This window comes from Entelurus aequoreus, linkage group LG14, assembly GCF_033978785.1.
Source record: "Entelurus aequoreus isolate RoL-2023_Sb linkage group LG14, RoL_Eaeq_v1.1, whole genome shotgun sequence".
Lineage (NCBI taxonomy): Eukaryota > Metazoa > Chordata > Actinopteri > Syngnathiformes > Syngnathidae > Entelurus > Entelurus aequoreus.
In genome coordinates this window covers 53,614,146-53,624,110 of record NC_084744.1, presented here as the reverse complement: position 1 = coordinate 53,624,110, position 9,965 = coordinate 53,614,146, and the positions used below count along the sequence as shown (strand labels likewise).

Here is a 9,965-nt window from a genome sequence, read left to right as displayed (position 1 = left end):
TATCATTATGAGAGACAAGAAGACAAATGTTGTCATTTGATTGATTTTATGGGAAATGGTAGTTCCCAGAGCAATATAGGTGTACATTGTGTCATTTTATGTCTCGGCATGTTTCTGTGTATTATTGATGCTTTTCTTCATTCTAGGCTGTCATATCTGCAATAAAATTATCATGATGAGAGACAAGAAGACAAATGTTGTCATTTGATTGATTTTATGGGAAATGGTAGTTCCCAGAGCAATATAGGTGTACATTGTGTCATTTTATGTCTCGGCATGTTTCTGTGTATTATTGATTCTTTTCTTCATTCTAGGCTGTCATATCTGCAATAAAATTATCATTATGAGAGACAAGAAGACAAATGTTGTCATTTGATTGATTTTATGGGAAATGGTAGTTCCCACAGTAATATAGGTGTACATTTTATGTCTCGGCATGTTTCTGTGTATTATTGATGCTTTTCTTCATTCTATGCTGTCATATCCGCAATAAAATTATCAATATGAGAGACAAGAAGACAAATGTTGTCATTTGATTGATTTTATGGGAAATGGTAGTTCCCACAGCAATATAGGTGTACATTGTGTCATTTTATGTCTCGGCATGTTTCTGTGTATTATTGATGCTTTTCTTCATTCTAGGCTGTCATATCTGCAATAAAATTATCATGATGAGAGACAAGAAGACAAATGTTGTCATTTGATTGATTTTATGAGAAATGGTAGTTCCCAAAGCAATATAGGTGTACATTTTATGTCTCGGCACGTTTTTGTGTATTATTGATGCTTTTCTTCATTCTAGGCTGTCATATCTGCAATAAAATTATCATTATGAGAGACAAGAAGACAAATGTTGTCATTTGACTGATTTTATGGGAAATGGTAGTTCCCAGAGCAATATAGGTGTACATTGTGTCATTTTATGTCTCGGCATGTTTCTGTGTATTATTGATGCTTTTCTTCATTCTAGGCTGTCATATCTGCAATAAAATTATCATTATGAGAGACAAGAAGACAAATGTTGTCATTTGATTGATTTTATGGGAAATGGTAGTTCCCACAGTAATATAGGTGTACATTTTATGTCTCGGCATGTTTCTGTGTATTATTGATGCTTTTCTTCATTCTATGCTGTCATATCCGCAATAAAATTATCAATATGAGAGACAAGAAGACAAATGTTGTCATTTGATTGATTTTATGGGAAATGGTAGTTCCCACAGAAATATAGGTGTACATTGTGTCATTTTATGTCTCGGCATGTTTCTGTGTATTATTGATGCTTTTCTTCATTCTAGGCTGTCATATCTGCAATAAAATTATCATGATGAGAGACAAGAAGACAAATGTTGTCATTTGATTGATTTTATGGGAAATGGTAGTTCCCAGAGCAATATAGGTGTACATTGTGTCATTTTATGTCTCGGCATGTTTCTGTGTATTATTGATGCTTTTCTTCATTCTAGGCTGTCATATCTGCAATAAAATTATCATTATGAGAGACAAGAAGACAAATGTTGTCATTTGATTGATTTTATGGGAAATGGTAGTTCCCACAGTAATATAGGTGTACATTTTATGTCTCAGCATGTTTCTGTGTATTATTGATGCTTTTCTTCATTCTATGCTGTCATATCCGCAATAAAATTATCAATATGAGAGACAAGAAGACAAATGTTGTCATTTGATTGATTTTATGGGAAATGGTAGTTCCCACAGCAATATAGGTGTACATTGTGTCATTTTATGTCTCGGCATGTTTCTGTGTATTATTGATGCTTTTCTTCATTCTAGGCTGTCATATCTGCAATAAAATTATCATGATGAGAGACAAGAAGACAAATGTTGTCATTTGATTGATTTTATGGGAAATGGTAGTTCCCAGAGCAATATAGGTGTACATTGTGTCATTTTATGTCTCGGCATGTTTCTGTGTATTATTGATGCTTTTCTTCATTCTAGGCTGTCATATCTGCAATAAAATTATCATTATGAGAGACAAGAAGACAAATGTTGTCATTTGATTGATTTTATGGGAAATGGTAGTTCCCACAGTAATATAGGTGTACATTTTATGTCTCGGCATGTTTCTGTGTATTATTGATGCTTTTCTTCATTCTATGCTGTCATATCCGCAATAAAATTATCAATATGAGAGACAAGAAGACAAATGTTGTCATTTGATTGATTTTATGGGAAATGGTAGTTCCCACAGCAATATAGGTGTACATTGTGTCATTTTATGTCTCGGCATGTTTCTGTGTATTATTGATGCTTTTCTTCATTCTAGGCTGTCATATCTGCAATAAAATTATCATGATGAGAGACAAGAAGACAAATGTTGTCATTTGATTGATTTTATGGGAAATGGTAGTTCCCAGAGCAATATAGGTGTACATTGTGTCATTTTATGTCTCGGCATGTTTCTGTGTATTATTGATGCTTTTCTTCATTCTAGGCTGTCATATCTGCAATAAAATTATCATTATGAGAGACAAGAAGACAAATGTTGTCATTTGATTGATTTTATGGGAAATGGTAGTTCCCACAGTAATATAGGTGTACATTTTATGTCTCGGCATGTTTCTGTGTATTATTGATGCTTTTCTTCATTCTAGGCTGTCATATCTGCAATAAAACTATCATTATGAGAGACAAGAAGACAAATGTTGTCATTTGATTGATTTTATGGGAAATGGTAGTTCCCAGAGCAATATAGGTGTACATTGTGTCATTTTATGTCTCGGCATGTTTCTGTGTATTATTGATGCTTTTCTTCATTCTAGGCTGTCGTATCTGCAATAAAATTATCATTATGAGAGACAAGAAGACAAATGTTGTCATTTGATTGATTTTATGGGAAATGGTAGTTCCCACAGTAATATAGGTGTACATTTTATGTCTCGGCATGTTTCTGTGTATTATTGATGCTTTTCTTCATTCTATGCTGTCATATCCGCAATAAAATTATCAATATGAGAGACAAGAAGACAAATGTTGTCATTTGATTGATTTTATGGGAAATGGTAGTTCCCACAGCAATATAGGTGTACATTGTGTCATTTTATGTCTCGGCATGTTTCTGTGTATTATTGATGCTTTTCTTCATTCTAGGCTGTCATATCTGCAATAAAATTATCATGATGAGAGACAAGAAGACAAATGTTGTCATTTGATTGATTTTATGGGAAATGGTAGTTCCCAGAGCAATATAGGTGTACATTGTGTCATTTTATGTCTCGGCATGTTTCTGTGTATTATTGATGCTTTTCTTCATTCTAGGCTGTCATATCTGCAATAAAACGTCAATGTTCTGCATTCAGTGTAATCGTCATGTGCTGGTAAACTTACTGTGTCTTGTTTTGTTTTTGTTTTGTCCCCCGCAGTGGTACCTCAACTTAAGGCTTAAGGCTTCTTCTGCTGGTGGTTTCAGTACAGCATTCTGTAGGCCGGACCTAAGTAGAATTTCATTCTGAGTACTCCAAATACTTGTCATGACAGGTTGTGTTTTTGTTTCATGTTGCTGTTTTTACCATTCTTTCCTTTCCAGCGCTGTTTTTTGTTCCACCTCTTGTCTTCTTTCTCAGCCAATATAACTGTAGGCTTGAACGCTGCTTCTCCTCACGTACTCTTGATTTGTGATTAGGTGGCGCGCCTGTCTCTAATCACAAATCAGGAGGATTTATCTGCCAGCGTCGCAAGGACTAATGTTATTGTGTGCCTTTAGATTTATGCTTGTCGCACTTTGCCTACCGTCTCTGTATCTTGGGGTCAGCAATCATACGCAACTGTGACAATACCGCTCACATGGTGTAGAGGAACCAAAGCAGGTCTCAAGCAGAGCAAGGGTATGGCGGTTAATTTGTGTCTTTATTACAATTGTTTGCGTTTGAATTTTGTGAACTGAATTTTTACATCAAATTACAGAAATTTGTTAGCAAAATGCGTGTTAAAAAAATCAGTGTTTAAAATTCAGTAAGTAAATTCAGTGTTTAAAATTTAGTGATACAATTCAGTGTATCAGAATTCAGTGTATAAAAATTCAGTCTATTAAAATTCAGTGTGTAAAAAACATATGTTTAAAATAACTGTATAAAAATAGTGTATCAAAATTCAGCGTGTACAAATTCTGTGTTTAAAAATCAGTGTATAAAAATTCAGTCCAATAAAATTCAGTGTATAAAAATTCAGGGTTTAAAATTCAGTGTATAAAAAAATCAGTTTAAAATAACTATAAAAATTCAGTGTTTAAAATTCAGTATATAAAAATTCAGTGTTTAAAATCCAGTATATAAATATTCTGTGTTTAAAATTTAGTGTATACAATTCAGTGTTTAAAATTCAATGTATCAGAATTCAGTGTATAAAAATTGAGTGTTTAAAATTGAGTGTATAAAAATTCAGTGTTCAAAATTCAGTATATAAAAATTAAGTTTAAAATTCAGTGTATAAAAAATTTGTGTTTAAAATTAGGTATATAAAATTTATGTGTTTAAAATTCAGTATATAAAAATTCATTGTTTAAAATTCAGTATATAAAAATCGAGTGTTTAAAATTGAGTGTTTAAAATTGAGTGTATACAATTAAGTGTTTAAAATTCAGTGTATCAGAATTCACTGTATAAAAATTTAGTTTGAAATTCAGTATATAAAAATTGAGTGTTTAAAATTCAGTGTTTAAGATTCAGTATATACAAATTCTGTGTTTAAAATTTAGTGTATAAAAAAATCTGATTAAAATAACTGTATAAAAATAGTGTTTAAAAATTCAGCGTATACAAATTCTGTGTTTAAAAATCAGTGTATAAAAATTCAGTGTATAAAAATTCAGGGTTTAAAATTCAGTGTAAAAAAAATCTGTTTAAAATAACTATAAAAATTCAGTGTTTAAAATTCAGTATATAAAAATTCAGTGTTTAAAATTGAGTGTTTAAGTGTTTTAAAATTCAGTGTATAAAAATTCAGTGTTTAAAAATTCAGTGTTTAAAATTCAGTATGTAAAAATTCAGGATTTAAAATTTAGTGTATACAATTGAGTGTTTAAAATTCAATGTATCAGAATTCAGTGCATAAAAATGTAGTGTGTAAAATTCAGTATATAAAAATTATGTGTTTAAAATTCAGTATATAAAAATTCAGTGTTTAAAATTCAGTATATAAAAATTTACTGTTTAAAATTGAGTGTATACAATTCAGTGTTTAAAATTCAATGTATCAGAATTCAGTGTATAAAAATTGAGTGTTTAAAATTCAGTGTATAAAAATTCAGTGTTTAAAATTCAATGTATCAGAATTCAGTGTATAAAAATTCAGTGTATAAAATTCATTATATAAAAATTCAGTGTTTAAAATTCAGTATATAAAAATTTGTGTTTAAAATTCAGTGTATAAAAATGTATTGTTTAAAATTTCGTATATAAAAATTCTGTGTTTAAAATTCAGTATTTAAAAATTCTGGGTTTTAAAATTCAGTGTATAAAAATTTAGTGTTTAAAATTCAGTATATAAAAATTATGTGTTTAAAATTCAGTATATACAAATTCAGTGTTTAAAATTCAGTATATAAAAAGTGAGTGTTTAAAATTCACTATATAAAAATTCAGTGTTTAAGATTCAGTATATAAAAATTATGTTTAAAATTTAGTGTATAAAAAAATCTGTTTAAAATAACTGTATAAAATAAGTTTTTAAAAATTCAGCTTATACAAATTGTGTGTTTAAAAGTCAGTGTATAAAAATTAACTCTAATTCAGTGTATAAAAATGTAGGGTTTAAAATCCAGTGTATAAAAAAAAAATATGTTTAAAATAACTGTATAAAAATTCAGTGTTCAACACCAACTTTTTATACAGTGAATTTAAAACCCATTTTTTACACAGAATTTTTGAACACTATTTTTTTTTACACTGAATTTTAAAACACATTTTTACTCTGACTTTTTATACACAGAATTTTTATACCCTGAATTAAAAAACATTTTTTACTCTGAATTTTAAAACATTATATTTTTAACCATGTATTTTGCTCACAAAATGTTGTTCAATAAAATTGTCAGCATAATTGAATGTAAACAGTTTGCAAAAAGTTCTGTTGCATAAACTCAGTGTCAAAAAAAAGATTTTGTGTTAAAGACACAAACTAATCTCCAAACAAGGGCCACACACTACATACAGTAATTGATCACTTTTCTTTAAGAAAGTGCTTTTTTATTTGCTAATGTTAACCCGCTGCATAATTCAGTCTTCAGGGGCCCTTAAATGAGAGTCCCAATGAGAAAGAAGACGCCTTAAAATGCTGCTACATTAAAAAAAAAAAACATGAGTGATATTTTGCACTTGCTCGACCTGAGAGCGTCAAATTTACTAATGGAGTCAAGCTACTGCCTGGCACACACACAGTTTCATACACTTTCAACATTTCTGAGGATTATGATAATCTTATTATAATAAGCTTGTGGTTACTCCCAGTTTGCATGTGTGTCAAACAATACACACAGCGATAATAATGATAAACACTTGGTGGAAAAAAGCACATTACTGTTGACAACAGATTTATTTTTGGTATTTTGGTTTGTACATCCAAAAGGAATCAATCACATCTCTTTAAATAAGAGTTTGACATTTCAAGGGAGAACAATGAGGATAACAGTATTTTCCGGACTATAGAGCGCACCAGTGTATAAGCCCCACCTACTAAATTTAATATTTTTCCACATAATAATCACACCCGACCAGCCGCAGATATAATAATAATAGATTTTATTTGTAAAAAGCACTTTACATTGAGTAAACAACCTCAAAGTGCTACAGTGTATTAAAAAAATAAAAAATAAAAATAAAAAGATAATAAAAAATAAATAAAAATATAAACTAGTATAGCCAAATAGCTAAAACTAGTATGCATATATCTAAAAAAAGGCTTTCTTTAAAAAAAAAAGAAGAATGGTTTTTAGGCCTTTTTTAAAAACATCCACAGTCTGCGGTGCCCTCAGGTGGTCAGGGAGAGCGTTCCACAGACTGGGAGCGGCGGAGCTTCCATATATACGTTGTGAAATTAGTTATTTACACAGAAAATTTTTGTAAATTTTTATTTACATACCTTAATTGTTTCCAAACGGTGCCTGTAACGCGGCAGTAAAACGGCTGATCGAACAAAACAGAAGCCATCGCCACGGACCCACTAGCTGCGGAAGCCAATCGGTGAGGTTTTGGTGAATTTACGAAACTGAAACAATACAAAATGAATGCCACTGTGAGTAAATAACGCTTTTGACCTCCCTCCCTCCTCAACGACACCTGGAGTCGAACTTTTGCTTGCATGCAGAACGGCCCCAGTCTATGAACATTACATCATCACACCCAAATTGGCAGAGAGTATTGGAGAACATAAAGATATACAGAGTGGATGGAGAGGGGGGAGCAAAGTGCTACAGTCCATGCTTCTAGGAGATGTTAGTGAAAATGAAATTGTATCGGTGGTAACAAAACTGAAAAATAAGACATCAACAGACAGTGATGGTATAGACATGATAATTGTAAAAAAGACTATTGACTGTATCATCAAACCTCTTTGTTATATTTTTAATCTTTCTTTTCAAACAGGGACCTTTCCAAATAAAATGAAGGTAGCAAAGGTAATTCCACTCTTTAAAACGGGAGATAAACATAGATTCACTAATTACAGACCAGTGTCACTACTGTCACAATTTTCTAAAATAATTGAAAAAATATTTGTAAAAAAATTAGATAGTTTTATTGAAAAGAACATGCTGTTGAGTGAGAGCCAGTATGGATTCCGGACCAATAGATCCACTGCTTCAGCTGTAATGAATATAATTGAGGATATAGCAACAGCAAATGATAATAAGAAATACACTATAGGGGTATTTATCGATCTTAAAAAAGCATTTGATACTATAGATCATTCTATATTATTGTCCAAGTTGTATTCATTTGGTGTGAGAGGAGTAGTTTTAGACTGGCTAAGAAGTTATTTAGATAATAGACAAGAGTTTGTGGATTTTATGGGTAATACATCTGAACAAATGAGGATTGAATGTGGAATTCCACAAGGTTCGGTTTTGGGACCAAAATTGTTTATTTTATATATTAATGATATATGTGAGGTATCAAAGTTATTGAAATTTGTATTATTTGCGGACGACACCAACTTTTATAGTTCGGGACACGACTTAAAAGCATTATCAAAAATTATTGAACAGGAAATGATTAAACTTAAGAGATGGTTGGATGCCAATAAATTATCATTAAATGTAGAAAAAACAAAGTTCATGATTTTTTGTAAGAGGAAAAGGGAGGAAACGATCAAATTGTCAATAAATGGAATAGATATTGAAAGGGTTTCTGAACTTAGATTTTTAGGAGTGATACTGGATGACGGTCTGACATGGAAATCTCATATTGCACATCTGCGGAAAAAGATGTCTAAGAGTATTTTTATATTAAATAAGGTAAAATATGTGTTAGATTATAGGGCAATGCGTATATTGTATTGTGCACTTATATTGCCATATATCAACTACTGTGTGGAAGTGTGGGGGAACACATATAAGAGTAACATAAAGGCATTGTATCAACTACAGAAAAGAGCTATAAGGATTATTCATAAAGTAGATTACTTAGAACACACTAACATATTATTCATTAATTCAGGTTTATTGAAATTACAGGAGCTAGTAAAGTTACAGACATTATGTGTCATGTTTAAGGCTAAAAGCAAAACATTACCAGCAAATTTACAAAAAATGTTTGTCATCACTTCTGAGAATGAAGAGCATAGAAGAAAAGGTCATTTCCAACATCAGTATTCAAGGACAACTTTAAAACAAATGTGTATATCAGTGGTGGGGGTTAAACTATGGAATTCTCTTTATAATGAGATAAAAGATTGTAAAAATATATTCAAATTGAAAAAAATATATAAAGACAGAACAATAAAGTCATATGGACAGCCATAAGTGTTTACATTTTGCTTTATATTTATTAATTTACTTGTTTTTTGCCTGGTTTTGTATCTGTTTTGTATCATCCTGTGAGGTGTACCTGTATATTACTTCTTTTGTATTTTTGTTCGGTTTGTACTTCATGAAGTTTTGCACTTGTGTTTTTTTTGTTGTTTTGTTTTGTTTTGTTTTGTTTTCGTTATATTTGGATGTAATTGTTGGTTCACATATCATTAAGTAAGACTATGTATTATGTGAAGGGGGCAGGAAAATATAAGATTTTTCTTCATCCTGCTCCTTCTCAGGCATTGGTGTGTAACGGTGTAACTGAATAATTGTGGTATAATTGTCTATCAAAGATGCACATCAATGAAGGAGATAAATAAAAATGATGATGATGATGATGACACCCAAGACAATGGGCACATACACACACACACACACAATATTGTAAAAAAAATTGTCAGTAGTACATTGTAAAAAAAAAAAAAAAAGTCAGTAGATTTTACGGTAAAAACCTGGCAGCTTGTCGCTGAAATTGACCGTAAAATCATCACTGGTACCATTTTTCGATTTACAGTAATGCACAAGTAGCAGCTCAGTCCGCAGAAATTTGCAGTACAAATAACAGTGGTACTGTTTTCCAATTTATAGTAATTGTCAGGTTCAAACACTGATGATATCTATTAAACAAGACAAGAGGCAAAGAATTAAACAGAGACTAAACAAGACAAGAGGCAAAGAATTAAACAGAGACAGAATTCAATTTGGACTCAATTGAGAAATAACAGTGGTCCTGTTTTCCAATTTATAGTAATGCACTGTAAAAAAAAAAAAAAAAAAAAAAAAAAAAAATCTAGATTTTTCTGTAAAAAACTGGCAGTTCAGTCGCCAAAATGTTACGATAAAAATAACAGTGGTACAGTTTCACTTTACTGTAATGCACTGTAAATAGATTTTACGCTTAAAAAACTGGCATTTCTACGGAGCCCCTAAAGGGACA

The 9,965-nt window shown here is 30.9% G+C and overlaps 1 protein-coding gene across 2 annotated transcripts in view; it reads left to right on the top strand.

Annotated features, from left to right (window-relative positions):
* The window catches only part of rgs11 (regulator of G protein signaling 11), a 42,955-nt gene extending 42,801 nt beyond the window's left edge, over window positions 1-154 (top strand). For both annotated transcript variants that reach the window (XM_062070208.1, XM_062070209.1), the window contains one exon: window positions 1-154. This exon is cut by the window's left edge and continues 673 nt beyond it. The gene's annotated coding sequence lies outside the window, so the exon portion shown is untranslated.
* The last annotated feature ends 9,811 nt before the right edge of the window (window positions 155-9,965 follow it).